Raw genomic sequence first — 18432 nt, 5'->3', positions numbered from 1 at the left:
GTAACCCCCTTCTGGCCTCCGGTCAACAACTTGGCACTAGGATGAAGCAGCTGAGCTATGAGTGATTCAGGTAAGCTGTGTTCAGAGGCCAGACACTACTTTCAAGCAATCAGCCAGAGAATGACCTATAAAAGCAAAACGGGTCCTTGATGCCGCTTGTTTTTTCACCACAAGTAGCGAGGGGGACATATTTATTTTCTCCCCAGGATGCTATATAATTAGGACCAGATGAGGCTTTCGCAGTTACTCTACACCCCTTTATGAACCCTTGAAATGTGAGACACTTTTTCTTAACTAAATTTCTCCATCGTTTGGATAGGGGACTTAGTGGGATAGTGGGAGCAATCTTACTGATAATGTTAGTAATTTGTTTTGGTCATTTCAATGTTTAGATTTTTCTGTCTTAGATTATGGGTAATTAAGTGTTATTTGTGTAGATGTAAATTTCAGAATAGTGAGTTTGGGGAGGAAGTATAGTCCTGAAGTTTATAGTTTAGACTAATGTTAATGAGTTAAGCATGCCTCCATCTTTCATTAGAATACCAGTATTAGTAGATTGTAAAGCTGGTAGAGCTACTGGATTATAAATAATTAGCCAACAAGCAAGAGAATTTGTCAGCATAAAAGTACGCTTTAGTAGACTGGTTGTACACAATAAGCCTTTGTTTTAAAATAAAAAAGCCTAGTATAATTCTTATCATAGGTTTTTTAAATTTGTGAATATGGCATATTTGGAGGACAGGTGAACTTGCTCAGTGATAAGTACATCTTTGAATAGTTCATTGGGTTTATTGTTTCTGATCCTGTTTTCTGTGCAAGTTTCACAATAAATATACTTCTAGTGGAGACCTCCAAGGCATCACTGCGCAACTGTCTCTCTGATTTTGAACATCCTGCTGAAGATACTTGTCATCCCTCTGCAGATTCACGGTCATCAAGAGTCCCCAAATGTATTCACAACAGTTGGTATTAGTCGTTGGTGTGCTTGTGTCAGACCAGAATCTAAAGTAAGAATTGTCTGAAATGCAGATTAGTTATATGAATGTTTCATCAGTCTGCTAGAGTTGTGGGCGATCACTGAAGAGATTGTTTATACCAAATAGGCTTGATAGGCCTTGATGGATGAAGGTGAATAATATGAAGCCTTGATCAGCTGCATTATGCACTGTTATATGTCCAGTAAGGTAAGATTTCTACAAAAGGAACACAAAGAATTGTGTGCTTTAATGGACTGCATATATTTCCTGATTATTATTCGTAAATGGTGCCTAGCCCTGGATTAAGACTTCCCATACTACAAGATTCCTATTTTTATAGATACATGTTAGTGTTTTCCCAATGTTAATCCAGAGGTTCAGAGAATCATCTGTGGGCCTAGTAGGCTGGGATTCAACATTGTGTTTCCTGCAACTGTAAATGTCAATGTAAAAAGACCCACTGAGCTTCACTATACACTTCAGACCAAACCCTTTAATATTGCAGAGTTTGACAATGAGTTTTATTAATCCATTTTCTCTCTGGCTTCAGAGGAAAGTGATATCATCCCACTCTTCTTGTAGTGTTTTAATTTTTCTCTTTTAAATTCTTGTTTCTGGCAGCCATGCGAAATTACATTTTGCTCAGTTATAGTACTCATGTGGCCACACATCATCTTCCTGGTGAGTTTTAGAGCGCATATGTCTGCAAAATGATTAGCTCATGCTCTCATGCATTACTCTCATCCATCCTGGGGCAATACAAATAGTGCAGTATAAAACTGTCTGATACTTGGCCTCATGTTGTGGCAGGATTTTCTCTTTTGCATAGTCCTGGGTTATGATTATTTTATCCCCTGTCCACATTATTTTTTTGTTTTTTTCTGGGCAACTGGAAGATTGGGTTGACACAAAAAATATCTCTGTAGACCGAAAATGATGGCTGTAGGATATTTGCTCCCTTTGACCAGGTGGTTGTGACCCTGATATGCCCTCTCAATTATATGGGACTTCCATATCTCAAATAGCTCTTTGCAAATGTTTGCATGCATCTTCTGTCGTCTTTGGAACCCATAATATTTTGCTCCGCCTCTTGAGGCTCTCTAAATCAGTGATACATTGATAAATGTAATGTTTTTACTAATTAGTAGATTTGTTGTGGAAAACGCGGGCCAACACAGTGCCATTTGGATTGCTGATTATTTTTCAGTTTCTATAACAGATGGAATTGTTGCCATATCTGTAGCAATCCGCTCTGTTGTGGACTTAGTTAGTGGTAAACAATGTTTTAAGATTTGGAAGACAAAACATTGAAAAGTAAAAACACAACCAGGCTGTATGCTAAATGTACTTCTTGTGGCATAGACATATATAATAAATATACTGCTTTTGACGTAGATATATAATAAATAAATGTACTGCTGTTGGCATACACATACAATCAGATAAACCCACTCTTGAAGAATGTAAAATGAGCCTCTAGTTTTTAAAATTTGCTCTGGATTATGGAATTTTGATTGAAATGTGGTTGCCTTACACAAATATCATAGCTAGAGTATCACCACACATAGCATTGTGAAGGTAAGTGTTTATGTAGGTAGGTACAGATTTGATATTCTTTACTCCACAGTATATAACACTTTGACAATATACAGGTGTGCAACCTGAATACCAAACCTACAGTATTTGTGAGACAGACTTTCAAGGTAAAATATTGAAAACAATGTTGACAGGTAAGTAAGTCTAGTAAATCTAGATAACCCCACATATACGTTCCTATGTGATGCATATATCTTCAGCGTATGTAGATGTGGGGTTAGGAATAGTAAATTTATACTTCCTTGTTGTGAGAAAGTAGCCTCTCTCTAGCATGGTCACCCACACTTCTGGCCTGTTTGTGAGTGTGTGTCAGTATGTTTTTACTGTGTCACTGGGATCCTGCAAGCCAGGACCCCAGTGCTCATATATAAAAACGTATATGTCAGTGTGTTTTGCTTGTCTCACTGGAATCCTGCTAGCCAGGACCCTAGTGCTCATAGTTTGTGGCCTAATGTATGTGTTGTCAGTAGTGCCTGACTGTGTCACTGAGGCTCTGCTAACCAGAACCTCAGTCCTTATGCTCTCTCTGCTTTTAAATGTGTCATGGTAGGCTAGTGACTTCATTTATCAATTTCAATTGGCACACTGGACCCCCCTTATAAGTCCCTAATATATGGCACCTAGGTACCCAGGGCATTGGGGTTCCAGGAAATCCATGTGGGCTGCAGCATTTCTTTTGCCACCTATAAGGGAGCTTAAACAAACCCTTCCACAGGCCTACCATTGCAGCCTGCGTGAAATAGTTCACACACTATTTCACAGCCATTTCCACTGCACTTAAGTAACTTATAAGTCACCTTTATGTCTAACCTTCACTTGCTGAAGGTGCAAAGTAAACTAAGTGTGAGGGCACCCTTGCACTGGCAAAGGTGCCCCCACATAGTTCAGGGCCATTTCCTGGGACTTTTTGATTGCAGAGACGCCATTACATGTGTGCACTACATATAGGTCAATACCTATATGTAGCTTCACAATGGAAACTCCGAATATGGCCATGTAAAGTGTCTAAGATCATGGAATTGTCCCCTCCTTTCCAAATGGTATTGGGGAGCCAATTCCATGCATCCTGGGGGCTCAACCATGGACCCCCAGTACTGCCAAACCATCTCTCTGAGGCTTGCACTGCAGTTACACTCTCTCCCTTTGGAAATGGGTATTACAGGCTGGGGAGGGGTAGCCTCCCCCAGCCTCTGGAAATGCTTTGAAGGGCACAGATGGTGCCCTCCTTGCATAAGCCAGTCTACACCAGTTCAGGGACCCCTTGTCCCCTGCCCTGGCATGAAACTGTACAAAGGAAAGGGGAGTGACCACTCCCCTGTCCATCACCACCATAGAGGTGGTGCCCAGAGCTCCTCCAGTGTGTCCCACTACCATTTTGCTTTGTAAGGTGTAGGGGCACTCAGGAGGTCTCTGAGTGGTCACTGCCAGCAGGTGACGTCAGAGACCCCTCCTGATAGGTCCTTACCTGATAAGGTAGCCAATCCCCCTCTCAGGGCTATTTAGGGTCTCTCCTGTGAATTCTCTCAAACTTCTGCTTGCAAGTTTCCTTCAGGAATCCTCTGCAACTACTACTTCATCCTCTGATCTCGGATCAACCGCAGCCTGCTCCAGGAACTGCTGTAACATCAACTAAGTATCCACAAGGGATACTTTTTCCTCTGCAACTTCAGCTCCAGCCAGCAACTGCAACAGTTTCCACAGTGTGCACACTCTGAGGATTCCCACTCTTCACCCTGCATCAGAAGGACCGAAGAAATCTCCTGTGGGGTGACAGGCACCTTTCAAGACATCGACTGGTACCCTTGGACTCCTCTCACAACAACGAGCGTGCTCCTAAGGACACAGAGGGTGGACCCCATCGACATAGACTGTCCTGAGGGCCTGCAGATGCAATTTGGAGGAGGGAAGACCATGCCTTCCCTGAGAGCGAGGGTACCCTTGTATACTGCGTCTTCTTCACCTCCTGAGGCCTCTGTGCACTATTTGCAAAATTCCTTCTTGCACAGCCTGGCCCAGGTCCCCAGCACTCCATCCTGTGATGCTCAACTCTTGCTCTCCGGAGGAGTGGGACCTTCTTTGTTGTGCTGCACCAACTGTGTTTTGCATCTCCTTTGTCCCCGTGTCTTGGGACTCCTGTGGGTGCTGCCTGGCATCCTGAGGGTTCTCCAAAGTACTGAGAGCCCCCTCTTACCCCCCCCACAGAGTTGAGGCCCTCAGGTCCCTCCTGGGTCCAGCCTACACCATTTTGATGCAAAATGCATATTTGTTGCAACCAAGGCTTGTTGGTGACTTCCAACACGAAATCACATCTGCATCCATCATCATGTTGTGGTTAATCCTTTGCATCATGAAGGACCCGCTGGCATCTTCCTAGAGTGCATTCCTGCAGTCTTCGTCCAACCGGGGACTCTTCTTTTGCACCCTCTTCTGGGTTGGAAGGGGCTCCTGGCCATCCTGGAACTTCTTTTGACTTCTGGACTTGGTCCCCTTCTTTTGCAGGTCTTCTGGTCCAGGAATCCAGCAGTTGTTGTTTGCAGACTTGGTTGGTTACTGCAAAATCCCACTCACGAGGTGTAGTGTGTCCTAAGGAAACTTGCAGTACTTTACTCCTGCTTTTCTTGGCCCTGGGGTGGGGTAATTTACTTACCTTTACTGTATTGTTACTCTCCCAGCGATTCTGTACACACTGCACTTGTCTAGGGGGGAATTTGTGATTCACATTCTACTTTCTTAGTATATGGTTTGTGTTGCCCCTAGACCTATTTTCTCCCATTGCATTCTATAGCATTACCTATTGTTTGCACTATCCTATGTCTAATTACTTGCCTTATTTGGTGTCTAATCTATATATTATGTATAATACTTACCTCCAGAAGGAGTATTGCCTCTAAGATATTTTTGGTACTGTGTCACCCAAATAAACTACCTTTATTTTTGGTAACACTGAGTATTGTCTTTACTTGTGTATAAGTACTGTGTAACTATAAGTGGTATTGCATGAGCTTTGCATGTCTCCTAGTTCAGCCTAAGCTGCTAGAGCACTACTACTTCACTAATAAGGGATAACTGGACCTGGGTTAAGGTGTAAGTACCCAAGGTGCCCTCTACAAACTAGGCCAGCCTCCTACACTTATATGCACTTACCTTTCAATATTTTGTCCATAAACACCTTGTCTCCTATATTCTCATATCACAATGTTGTTGGTATCAGTATTCATATGATAACATTTGGGGTCAATTTATGACTCAAACCCCTGGTTAAGGATAAAAAGTGTAGATCGTTATTTTGATCTTCTATTGGTAATTCATTGTGTAAATTATTTGGGACTGACCTGCTCAATAATGGATTTAGATTTGTATGAAATGTGTTTTGAACATGTATTGATGTGATGGAGTTTAGTAAATGTTGACTTTGTAACTTTTTTGCTGTGATGGATCTCAATTAAAAAAAAAAAACATTTAGTGGGACAGCTCATAAATATATCTTCAAGATACGTAGATGTGGAGGTCAGAGTAGTACATCTATACTTACCTGTTTTTGCCAACTATAAAAGGCCCTCCTGGTAAGCAGAAGTGGAATCCTTTTTCCTTAGGTGTATGAACTGATTTAGTACATAATTTGCCACTTACATATATGCAAAATTATACAAGTGCAAAAACAGTAGGATTTCTTTATTCTATCAAGAGCCAAATGCCTGCCTATCGAAGTGCATTCCTGCTCACTCCTGAAATAGCTGCCATGATGTGACTAACTTTCCATTCACTAAAGATGCCTCACCTTACTGATATCTGCCTTTTAGTGTCATGGTCCTAGTGCAAGAGCTCCTGTACCTTTATAATATTACATACCAGAACAGATAACCCTATCCCTCTAAGTGTGAGCAGCCACTGAGTCTTAGCTCTTTTGTCTGATTTCAGCATAATTGTTCAGTTATTGGGGTAGGCTTTACTTATCTGAAGATTTTGGCTGTTGTGGAGGCTTTCAGTATGTGCTGAAATTACGGTACTTCACTTCACACACATAGAACTTTGTGGAAAACTTAGTTTACATTGTATAGCTTGAATCATGACATAAAATGGGATAAATCAAGGGAAGAAGGAAGGTGGCTGTTAGCAGAACCTGAGAAAGAGCTGAGATGAATCTTAGGGCTTGGGTTAGAGGTGAATGTTAGAAGGGCTTCAATTTAATTACAAGAGATATCATATCTGCTTATGTTTGCATTACTCGCCGTAATTACAATGCTAGAGAAGATTATTGGGAATATCATCCTGCAGTTATGGTGCTGGCAGAAATGGAGTCAGCTCAGCGTCCTAAATTAAGCTTGCTGATCAGCCACTATTTCAAGAGTGGCTCTGTTGCAAGACGTGATAGAAACCATGGCAGCTTGCTTTGAATACTATGCAAATATCCCTGGGGCGTGGGGAGAAAACTCCCAGCACATCTGACACTTGAAATGTGAGTTCTGAAAAGGTACACCCAGTTCAGGACTACATTTCCAGCACTCACGTTTCTGACATCAGGTTCATCATACTTGGTGGCATGGTGAAATTGCAAACTTGGGCAGATTTTAGCTAAGGCAGCTTCCACATAAAGGTGTTGGGGGCTTGTGGGATTCGCAAATAAGAGGGGATCTACTACAGATTTGCAGACCGTTATCTGCTAGTGTGGCAGAGGCATTTCTCATTTGCACTGGTTAATTAGCTGCACGACCTCAAAACTCTAAAGGACCCATTGAGATATTTAGTTTAGTTAGTTAGTTTAGATTAGTTATAGAAGTAGTAATACAATGCACATTATTCTGCTCTGCCACGTTTCATGCTTGTGAATTGAGAGATCATTATGAGGTGTTTTATTCTTAATGTTGGTATGTCAATTTAAATGTGTTGTTTTTCCTGAAATATGAGTGTTCGTAATCCGTATGAACGTATGGTAGCACATCATTGTTTATTTTGCTGCATAAAGAGTCCACCATAAATGAGTAGGAGTCGAGTTTATGAAAAGGTGGGTGCATGCCTTTCAATATAGACTGTACAATGCTACTCTTCAGTATAAGCATTTAAAAGGCTGCAAACAGCTTACCTGGATATAACAGACTGCAATGTAAACAAGCATTGGTAAAGCCAATAGGTCTCACCTCTGCTGGAGCTATTGGTTTTGCCAGTATGTTTAGCCATGCTGTACACCAGGACTAAAGGTTAGTGGCATAGAGGAGAATGGTGTGGAGTGTTGTAGAGTGGAATGACGCAGAGTGGAGTAGAAGGCTGTAGAGTGGAGTGGCTGAGAGTGTCATGTATTGGAATGGCATAGTGTGGAGTTGTGGAGAGTGGCATACACTGGAGGTGTATAGAGTAGATTGGACTGGTGTAGACTGCTTTAACATAGAGTGTTGTAGAGTATAGTGGCATTGAGTGCAGTGGCATTGAGTACAGTGACATACAATGCAGCATTGCATAGTGCAGTGGCATAGATAAGAGTGGTGCACAGCAGAGTGGACTGGTGCAGAGTGGAGTGGTGCAGAATAGACTGGCGCATAGTAGAGCTGCACAGAGTAGAGTAGAGTTCAATGGCATAGAGTGCAGTGGCATAGAGTAGAGCGGCATAAAGTGGTCTAGAGTGGAGTGCCGTAGAGTTGAGTGATGCAGAGGGCAGTGGTGCAGAGTGGAATTGAGTGGCGAGTGCATTGTAGAGTCAAGTGCATAGAGTGCAGTGATGTAGAGTAGCGTAGAGTGGTGCAGGGTAGAGTGGCGTAGAGTTCAATGGCAGAGACTGCAGTGTTGCAGAGTAGAGTGTTAGAGTGGAGTGTTGTAGAGTGAGGAGAGTGGCATAGAGAACAGTGGCTTGGAGTGCAGTGATGCAGAATAGAGTGCAGTGACTTAAAGTGCAGTGATATAGAGTGCAGTTTTAAAGCAGAGTAGATTAGAGTGGCGTACAGTGGTTTGGCGCAGAGTCCAGGGGAATAGAGTTGAGTGTTACACAGTAAAGTGAATTTGTGTAGAGGGGATTGTCATAGAATGCACTGTTGCAATGTGGCGTAGAGTATAGTGGTGTAGAGTTGAGTTGTGCACAGTAAATTATTGTGGCATAGACTGGAGTGGCGTAGTGTGCAATGTTGAAGAGTAGAGTGGTGAAGAGTGCATAGAGCAGATTGGTACATGGTAGAGTGGAGAGGCATAGTGTGAAGTGGCATAGTGCACAGTGACGTAGAGTGGAGTGGTGCACAGTGCAGTCGCGTGGAGCGGTGCAAACTGGAGTGGTACAGAGTAAAGTGCAGTGGTGTGGAGTGGGGTAGAGTGGAGTGATATAGAGTGGAATATTCATGGTGTGGTTCCACACTGCCATTACATACAAAACCTTTTCAACTGAAAGACCATTACATTTGCACAGACATACAGTTTTAATGATAAAACGATGCACAACACAGACATAAATATGTGGAAATTGCATCACCTAGTGTAACGATTTGTTTTAATCATATTAAAGTGTTTGTTTCTAACACACTTCAGAAATAAAGAAATTGCTTCATTTGTGTTCCTAATTCTGATAGATTCTGAAATACTTACACAGTTGATTTAAATGTTGTGTGCTAGAAATAAAACTCTTTCCCACACCCAGCATCTAGAAGGATTGTCACATAAATCATCTCACTTTGAAGTCAGAGAAGAAAGTAAACAAGTGCCTTCGTAAGACAGTGCCTAACATTTTGCCTCGGTCTGAATGCGCACAAAATGTGACTAGATAATAACCGGATTTACAGGCCTGCTTACAGAAAGGGAGCACCCGTAAGGATATTGTAAATAGATTTTGGCAAGGGAAGGTACAAACTCAAGCTGGGGAGCCTAAAACAAATAAAGCCTGCAAATGGAAAGCAAGAAAATGAGTTACAAACCACAAAGCCGATGGCAACCAACAAGCAGAATTAATTCCTAGGTCAACCTTCTGACTGTCCCGAAGATGTCTTTAGCAAACCTGACAGCTGCACGGTCTGGTAGGCTGGGACCCAAAAAGGATAAGGAATTGATAAATTAAGGCCAGACCACAGCTTGCTAATTTTTTTCATACTCAGTCGCAGTGCAAAATGCCCATTCACTGGTGGTCACAAAAAAAACTCCTACCTTATTAATATAAATGAGACAGGAGACCTTTTGTGACCCTCTGTGAATGGCTGCAAAGGCAGCGATGAGGTCTGTGAGAAGCAGCAGACCTTCACATGTGATTCACATTCTCTTAATACTGTCAATTCTGTGTCTTAATACTGATGATTCTGTGAATCATCCACGATCATTTAAAGGCACATGGGCTGCTTTCAAAGATAAAGTTGGGCAGGCACTGGGTTGACCTGGTAGCAATCTGCTGGACAACTCTCTGCTCCCCCCAATTCCGGCAGTCTCCACTCACAAGTTGGAAGCTCTTCCTGTGGCACAGCCTCCCCTTTGTCAGTCTGTTACAATACCCTTTCGGGTCTCAATAGCTGATCAATGTGCCACATAGTGTGCTTTGTCTAAAAACAGTTCTGATTTCTACATTGCCTGATTCATCAAGCACTGCTTGCTTTTTAAACTCTTCTTGCTTCTGCCTGTAGATGACATAATATGTGTTTTGTATAGCCAGGAAGTCTATGGAGTCCGTAGGATTTGTGGAAGATTGCATTTGGGATGGCCACCTTATCGTGTATCAGGTCTGTATCAACATTTGGGATTTGTTCATCTAGTTATGACAAGTACAAGCATAGAGGAGAATTCAGCAAACCTACCTTCCTAAAACAATCTGAGGGTATTATTCTTTGTTATAATGGAGCAGCGGGAACCATTCCATTACTGGTGACGACTGGATTTACCCCTCTTAAACAGAGGCATGAGGTGTGGGAACATTGTTTTACTTGCATAAACGTGGTTTCAGTGTCGGGTTTGCTCCGGTATTATGTTGGAGGATAGACTGTTGGCTTACCCCATTACCTTGACTGCCTGGAGGACTCAACCATAATAGGGCCTGTTTGGAAGGTCCGTTGAGGGCTTAATATTGGCACCATAAGTGCCCTGCTTTAATGTCCCCGTGAGGCAATTTGTTGCGATGTAAAAACTGTCCTCACTGTTGCTGTTCCGTAAGCGCTCCCGGCCATGTCATCTTATGTTCATTCACCATGATGTCAGTTCCTGTCCTGCTTGCTTGCTTCTTTAACTTCGGTCATTTAGCCCATCTCTTGGGCAGATAACATCTTCATTCAGCCTGTAATGGCCAGTTGTGTTCATCTGGCAGGGATTGTCAGCTTGCTCACTTTCACTCCTGACATGTCCCATGCAGAACTCTTCATGTTCCTTCAAAGAGGGGCCCTCTCTTCGCTTTAATGTCTGCTTTGAGCTCTTTGCTTGCTGCTGTTGGCCAGTTCCTCCATGTAAAGGCTCTTACTGTTCTCTATCACTCTCCCAGTCTCAACCCCTTCATCATAGTCCTGCAAGGAGTTCCCAAATTATAAATTTCAACATGTGCTCAAAACCATTGTGACTCAAGACAAGCAAAACATTGTGGCCACGAGGGGCCTCCAATGCAGCTTGCACCAACAACAAAAATATTTTCGTACCCCAGAGACCCCTATACTTTTTCTGAATCTAGCTCAAAAGTTCAAAATGTTAAGTTAGAAAAGCAGAAAGTTTAACCAAAAAGTGAGAAACATATAGTTCAAAATTAAATACCGTCTGTGCAATTTACAATTAATTTGAAAACCTGAGTTCAAATTGATCACCATTATTCAAATAGTATATGTTGTTGCTTAAGGTGCTCACCCAGGCACTAAGGGGCTCCCAATGGAACCACTGCCCCTTAAACATAACAATTATGACATAGAAATATAGTAAGGAACATTGGAATTTATGTTGTAAAGGGTTTTCCCATTCAGGTGAAAATGAGTTAGAACATAACCCCAGTGCTAACCCTATCACTTCCTCTTTTTATCGAGATGTACGGGTTGTTTTAATTTGTAAGAGTCCAAACATACCCAAAACCTCCGATTTTAGGAGAGTTGTAGTAGGAACTGTAATTGAGCTTGGATTCACTCCCTTTGCTTCTTTCCTAAAACCATGGCAACCAAATATGTTGGTGAATATCCTGTTTGGCAAGAGGCAAAGCCAAAGCTTCCGCGGAGAGCTTGGATAGTACAGCTTGAACCACAGCTGTCCCGTTGTTGCTTCCTGCGACTGTCCTAATCTGGGATATGCAAGACCGGGCGAAGAATGTCTTTTCAAACGTGCTGGAAGCCTATTTTGGTCACTTTTAAAAATGTAATTACCTTGCTCTGTCGTGCAGAAGATGGCTCGTTTTTTTAAAAAGATGAACGATGAGTTAGTTAAAATAGAAAATCGTTGTACTCTTTTAGTAAACCAGTTCTTTGATTGTAGGGCACACACCACTTACCTGTGGCTCTCGGGTTACCTTAGAGAGCTGAATCAGGAAGGTCGTGGTAGAAGCCTTTAAGGCACACGGCAAGTGTGCCATCGACGTGCATGAGCCTGTTGAAGTGGATGACGTAGGTGGACGGTTGTTTAGAGTCATTAATATGGGGCTTGCGGTTCCCTGAGAGGTTGCTAGATAAAAGCTGGCGAAACGAAAAACAGCGCAAATTGTTTCTTTTCTTTTTAGGTTTCATCAAATCTAGGTAGGATGTTGGTAGATGTTGGCTAGAGCAGAGTAAGGATCAGGGGTGTAAAGCATGGCCCTGCAGACCCTTGTGGACAGGGGGCCCCTAACCCTTAAGGGTGCCCCCCAACCTTTTAGGGTGCCCCCACTCAGCCGAAGGCCAATGAATATCTTTTCAATATGGGTGACTAAATGGCGCCTCATTACATTTTGCAGAGGGCGGCCATCATTCTGCTCAAGTTGAAAAGCTTTGTGACATCTACATGGCAGGTTTCAGTGCATCAAAGGGTCATTGGCTACGGGCAATGGCTTTTGGGATCGCAATATGCACTTTGCAAACATTACCATTTATAAGGAAGAGGAAGAGGCATGGAAGCCTTTTGAACAGAAATGCAGGTGCATATTTATCAAGGTTTTGCATCGCTCTTGCACCTTGCAAGAGTGACACAAAACCTACATTAAAGTTATCAAGCCACGCAAGGCCGCTTTGTGTGGCCCTGAGTGGCTTGACAAATCCAGAGTAACCCACTGCTGTGCAAACCACTGTCTTCCTGCCTGCAGCAGGGAGGGGGCCCATGGGTGGAGAATGGGTGTTTCATGGCATCCACTCATTGATTCTGACACACACCCATATTTAGCAACATTGGTAGACCTGGGAGTGCATCAGATTTGTATGCCTGCCCGCCAGAGGCGTAACAAGGAGAAATATTCTCCTCATTGTTTCCTCTTTCTAAGTGTGCAGTATTTTGCAGTACACTTTGAAAGAGGAAAATGCCTCTGAGGATTTGATTTGTGTAGGAAAGTGTCCCTCCGTGCACAAAAACAATACTGCCTGCATAGCAGGCACCATTGCAACATGGTGCTTGCTTTAGCACTATGCAGCCAAAAGTGCACTAGAAAAAGACAGGAATGTGCTGAAAAATGGTTAATATGGTGTATTCCTGCCCTTTCCCTTTGAGCAAATTTTTGGATAAATCGGGCCTGCAATGTGTTAGTGGTTCACAACTGCAATTTATTGGATACTGATACCCAGAAGGGATAATCTATCTGCAAAGTGAAAGCGCTCCTCAGGGGACAGCTTCTGCTCGGTGAATGTGAGTTGTTGACATTTGATGACATTTGGGAGCAGACAGTGTTTGAGGATAGCTCCATGCTCCCCCAATGCTATTAACAGAATGCCCATTAGGATCGGCGCATGATGGGGATTTAGGGGGCCCCAGGTCAAATGTATTTTGGGGGCCCCTGTTCACAACAGCTTTGAAGTTTTAATACAATTTCAGCGCTTTCTTGCCCTCTTTAGTCAGGTCACTGACCGTTCACAGGTGCATTTGTCCAGATTCTAAACATGTTTGTTTACATCTAAGATTCGGGATAACACAACAGCAGCTCATTAATATTACTGCAAATAAGCTCCGTTTACACCCTCTCTATTCTCTTATGTGAGGTCCTGTTTTGACCTAAAATAACTTTTTTATGAATGTTGCAAGAAACATACACATAACATTTCTCTGCAAACTGTCTGCAATAGACTCTCACACACCACCCACATTAAAAAATAAATTTACGGAAAACGGTATTTTACACAATATGTTTAAGAATTATTCAAGGTCATCAGGAGAGACCCTCTGCAGAACAGAGTTGGCTCTATTAGAGGCCCCCCTGAAAGGCTGGGGCCCTGGGCCAGAGCCCACTTTGTCCATGCCTTAAAACGTCTGTGTGTGTGAAACTGAGCTCTCAACCTGTGATACTAAATGGAACGGGCTGCTCACGCACTGGGTTACACCAGGCATAGGGAAACTTGTCCTTCACGTGGCGCACAATAGCATCTGTGCCCCGTTATATTATAAAGGCCTCATCTCATACCAGATATTCTCAAATGTCAGGCGTAAAATATAGTGATTTTAATGATGGTAATATGTGTTTTAAATAGTTCACTTATTACACGTTATTTGCGACACCACGACTAACCTACAATGAAAAAAAATAATCTGCTGCTTGACTACTATAGATCTTTGTGTGTCTTTTCAAAGGCTGGCACGGCATCAGTACCATCAGTGGCATTTTTCGATTTCATAAATTCAGTCAAAGCTTCATCACATTCTAAACAGGTATGTTTCCATGGATGGACGAGGACGTCAGGTATATCGACCTACTGACCTTTTTACTGGGAGAGGATTTCTGTTCTTTTTAAACCACTTACTGCCCCAATTACGCTTTCATGTATCATAAAAGTGCTCTTAATAGGCCCTTCTGACATCCATTATCATTCAGCATTCAATACTATATCTTTGATAGTTTATCTTGAGTAATCAGGACCTCTGGTTCTATGTGATTCCACAGCCGCAAAGTGTTCTGCATAAATATAGATTTAACCCATTTGCCTCATAATCTACCACCTGTTGCATAATTTTCTAATTTTAAAATAAACTTGTTTCTAGCTCAAATAGATCAAAAGTTACAAAAAGTGCCACACGTGGCATGGCTCGTTGGCAGACCATTGGCACAGTTTAACTGGCCAAATTGCAATTGCTGACTGATGTATTTAAAGATTAAACCGTATTAATGCGGTGAAACGTTTGCCCAGACCATATTCATTTTTGTTACAATGACAAACAAAAATATAAAACTGTCACAGAATATGCTGCATTATGCCACATACTTTGAATTTTCTTGCAACATAATGTATTCAACCCTGCTGTATAATATGGTCCTTTATTGCCAATTGTTTCCAGGCCCTGTTCAAATAATAAAGACAATTCACTTTTACGAGTATAAAATAGATTAGATCACAGATGCCACGGCAGAAACCTGGTTTATTAATAAAAAAATACTGACAAAAGACAATATGACAATATGGGTTTCTATGTAGTGAAACGCTTTTCTGTGTTCACACAGCTAAATACACATGCAGGCAATGGGAATAAGAGGAAAAGAGGGAAGACAGAAAAAATATATTGAGGGAGTATGAGGAGAGGAATAATAATACTGAAGCACATTGATGATATAGGAGGGGCTACTGGATGAGGGGGTAACCTAGTTTCAGCCTTGGTGGATTGATAGGGGTGCTTGTAAAGGAGAAGGTGAAGGGCCCCACTTAAAAGAATCTGACTCAGTGGCTCCGATGCGTCAGATTTCTTGCGCTGCCCTGCACCCCCTAACAAAAAGTCACGCATTTCTGGACTAGTGTCAAAACAATGATGCTACTCCAGCACGGGCAGGAAGGCTCCCATGTTAAAAAGCACTGCATCAGTGTAATGCCTTCTCTGAGCAGGCATTAAAATTCTGACACAGTAAAGTCAAGAAAGATGCAGTGAAATGTAGTAAATTTCACTGCACCAGTTCTACAGGGCTTTTTACGTGGGAACGCTCACCTTGCATACATTATATCTGGTTCAGGTATAATGTGGCGCAAGGCTTTACAAACTGGAGCAATGGTTCCATTGTGCCAGTTTGTAAATGTGGTGCACTGTAAGGGACTGCTTAGTGCCAACGCTGCATCAAAAAAAAACGACGCATCAATGGCACTAGAGGCTTGCATATAAGCCCATAAGTGTGTGACGCAGAACAGGGATGCTCCAGCTTCAAAGAGACAAAATGTGGGTCCAGTAGATAAGGGGCATTGAATTTCTTGACAGAGAGAAGTGGTGTAGGAGAAAATGCATTTCTGCCAGGTTGCGGTAGAGGTGGCCCAGATTGCCATTCATTATGGAACAGGCAGGCAGATGGTGAGACCTGAGCTCTTCTGCTCCTGAGACATTCATATTAAGGGTGAGAGGAAGATGCCTGGGCGGGGGATTCTAATTAATTAAAAACATAAAAGGTTATGAAGAAACACAGTGAGCTACAAAGAAAATCAGGTTGCAACTTCCTGCTGAAATGCATTGTTCATCACTAGTTTCAACACGGTGCTAGCTGTGGAATGCTGATTTGTGGTTTCTCTCATTGGACAGAGGTCAGGACCAGTGAAACTGACAGCCCAATGTTACCTACCTAACTTGAATTGCCTTTGTGACCATAAACATCCTTGGGGAAAATTGGTCCTCGCCTCTGCTGTGCAAATTTACACTAACGAGGCTGCACACTTATGTTCATGTCTAAGCTCGTGGTACTTAACCTTTGAAATTCTTTGGACTCCCACTGAAACACTACTGGAAGCCATATATCTCAGCCTAAACACTTTCTATAATTTGAACCTCAAAACAACACACAAAAATACAGAAACAAGTATATATCAAACAAATGCCAGCGCTAAGAGAATCCTTCTGTTTCACAAACAAAAATGATATAAAAATCAAATTTGAATTTCCTTTTTAAAATGAGGTTTTATTTCTAAAAAATGAAAAGATATTCTACACACTTTCCTATCACTTTGGCTTTCCAGCTCTTGATGCATTCTCTTTTTTGTTGGTGCATATTAATACTTCATTTGAGACTACCTATTGTCCATATTGCATTCGGTTTGCTGTAGTGCTGTTCCCATAATCCAGCAAAGGATACTGACTTAATAGTTAACTTCCAAGTTCTTAGTCTTGTCAGCTAGTAAGCACTCGTCCTGCCTAGCTGGTCTAATGTCTATGTATAACAAGTATTAACAAAACCAATAGGTCTCACCTATGCAAGAGCTATTGACTTTGCCAATGTGTTCAAGTCATGTTGTTCACCAGCGTGGCTGCTGTTCAGCATGACTAAAAGTTAATAGCATAGAGGAGAGTGGCATGGAATGGAGTGGATTGGCGTAGAGGGGAGTAGAGTGGGGTGGTATGGAGTGGTGTAGAGTGGAGTTGCGTACAGTAGAATGTTGTGGAATGTCATAGAGTTCCATGGAGTGTCATAGAGTGCAGTGTAATGGAGTGCCATGGAGTGTACTAGAGTGGAGCAGTATAGAGTGGAGTGATGTAAAGTGGAGGGACGTCAAGAGTTGAGACATTGAGTGGAGGGACATAGACTGGAGTAGAGTTTGAGTGGCATAGAGTGGAGTAGAGTGTAGGGGCATTGAGTGAAGTGGCACAGCTTGGAGTAGAGTGTTTCAGAATGGAGTAGAGTGTTGTGGAGTTGAGTAGAGTGGAGTAGAGTGAAGTGTCATGGAATAAAGTGTTTTAAGGTGGAGTGTCACAGAGTGGAGGGTAGTAGAGTGGAGTGTTGTAGATTGGAGTGTCGTTGAGTGATGTAGAGTGACATATAGTGGAGTGGAGTAGTGTGGAGTGGCATGGCATAGAGTGGCATAGAGTGGCATGGCGTGGTGTATTGTAGACTAAAGTTTCTTAGAGTGGAGTGAATTATCTTAGAGTGTTGTAGAGTGTTGTGGATGGTTGTAGAGTAAAGTCTGTAGGAGTGGCATAAAGTGGTGCAGAGTGGAGTGAAGTACGGAGTCATAGTGTGGAGTGAAGTAGAGGGGCATTGATTGAAGGTTGTAGGGTGTATTGGCGTAGAGTGGAGTGGATTGGAGTGCTGTAGAGTGATGTGGAGTGTCATCGAGTGGAGTCCCTGTAGAGTAGAGTGGGGTGGCATAGAGTGGAGTAGAATGTTGTAGAATGGAGTGGCTTAGTGTGGAGTATAGAGTCACAGAGTGGAGTGACGCAGAGTGGAGGGCTGTAGAGTGGAGTGGCTTAGGGTGGTGTAGCGTAGAGTGGAGTAAAGTGTCATAGAGTACAGTAGAGTGGAGTAGAGTGTCATGCAGTGGAGTGGCATAGAGTGGTGCAGAGTGGCATGGCTTTGAGTAGAGTGTCATAGAGTAAAGTGTTGTAGAGTGGAGTGTCAAAGAGTGGAGGGTCGTGGAGTGGTGTGTTGCATGGTGTTGTGGAGTGGTGTAGAGAGGGATAGGATGTAATGGCATAGAGTGTCATAGTAGAGTGTCATAGAGTAGTGGTGTACAGTGAAGTGTCAGAGTAGTGTCATGGAGTGGAATATTGTGGTGTGTTGTGAAGGGTTGTAAAATGGAGGGGAGTAGACTGGTGTAAAGTGGCGTAGATTGGAGGGGTGTAGAACAGCAGAATGGAGTGTCAGAGAGTGAAGTGGATTGTCATAGAATGGACTTAGTGGAGTGGCAAAGAGTGTAATAAAGTGGAGTGACAGAATGGAGTGGCACAGAGTAGACTAACATCATAGAGTGTGGTAAAGTGCTGTAGAGTGGAGTAAAGTAGAGTGCAGTAGAGTGAGGGATGTGTAGAGTTGAGTAGTGTAGTGTGGAGTGGTGTAGAGTGGAGCAAAGTGGCATTGAGTTAGAGTGGAATG

General features: G+C 42.6%; 1 protein-coding gene across 2 annotated transcripts in view; it reads left to right on the top strand.

The window, feature by feature from the left end:
- Positions 1-18432, top strand: part of EMP2 (epithelial membrane protein 2) — a 101090-nt gene that overhangs the window by 57497 nt on the left and 25161 nt on the right. Inside the window, exon 2 of one of the 2 annotated variants that reach the window (XM_069210415.1) lies at positions 10179-10249. The exons of the other annotated variant lie outside the window; for it this stretch is intronic. The gene's annotated coding sequence lies outside the window, so the exon portion shown is untranslated. The remainder of the gene's footprint in view (positions 1-10178; positions 10250-18432) is intronic. 2 annotated transcript variants of the gene reach the window in all.

This window comes from Pleurodeles waltl, chromosome 10 (genome assembly GCF_031143425.1).
Source record: "Pleurodeles waltl isolate 20211129_DDA chromosome 10, aPleWal1.hap1.20221129, whole genome shotgun sequence".
Classification (NCBI taxonomy): domain Eukaryota; kingdom Metazoa; phylum Chordata; class Amphibia; order Caudata; family Salamandridae; genus Pleurodeles; species Pleurodeles waltl.
The sequence above is the reverse complement of the archived record's forward strand: the minus strand, read 5'-3'. Positions and strand labels throughout refer to the sequence as shown.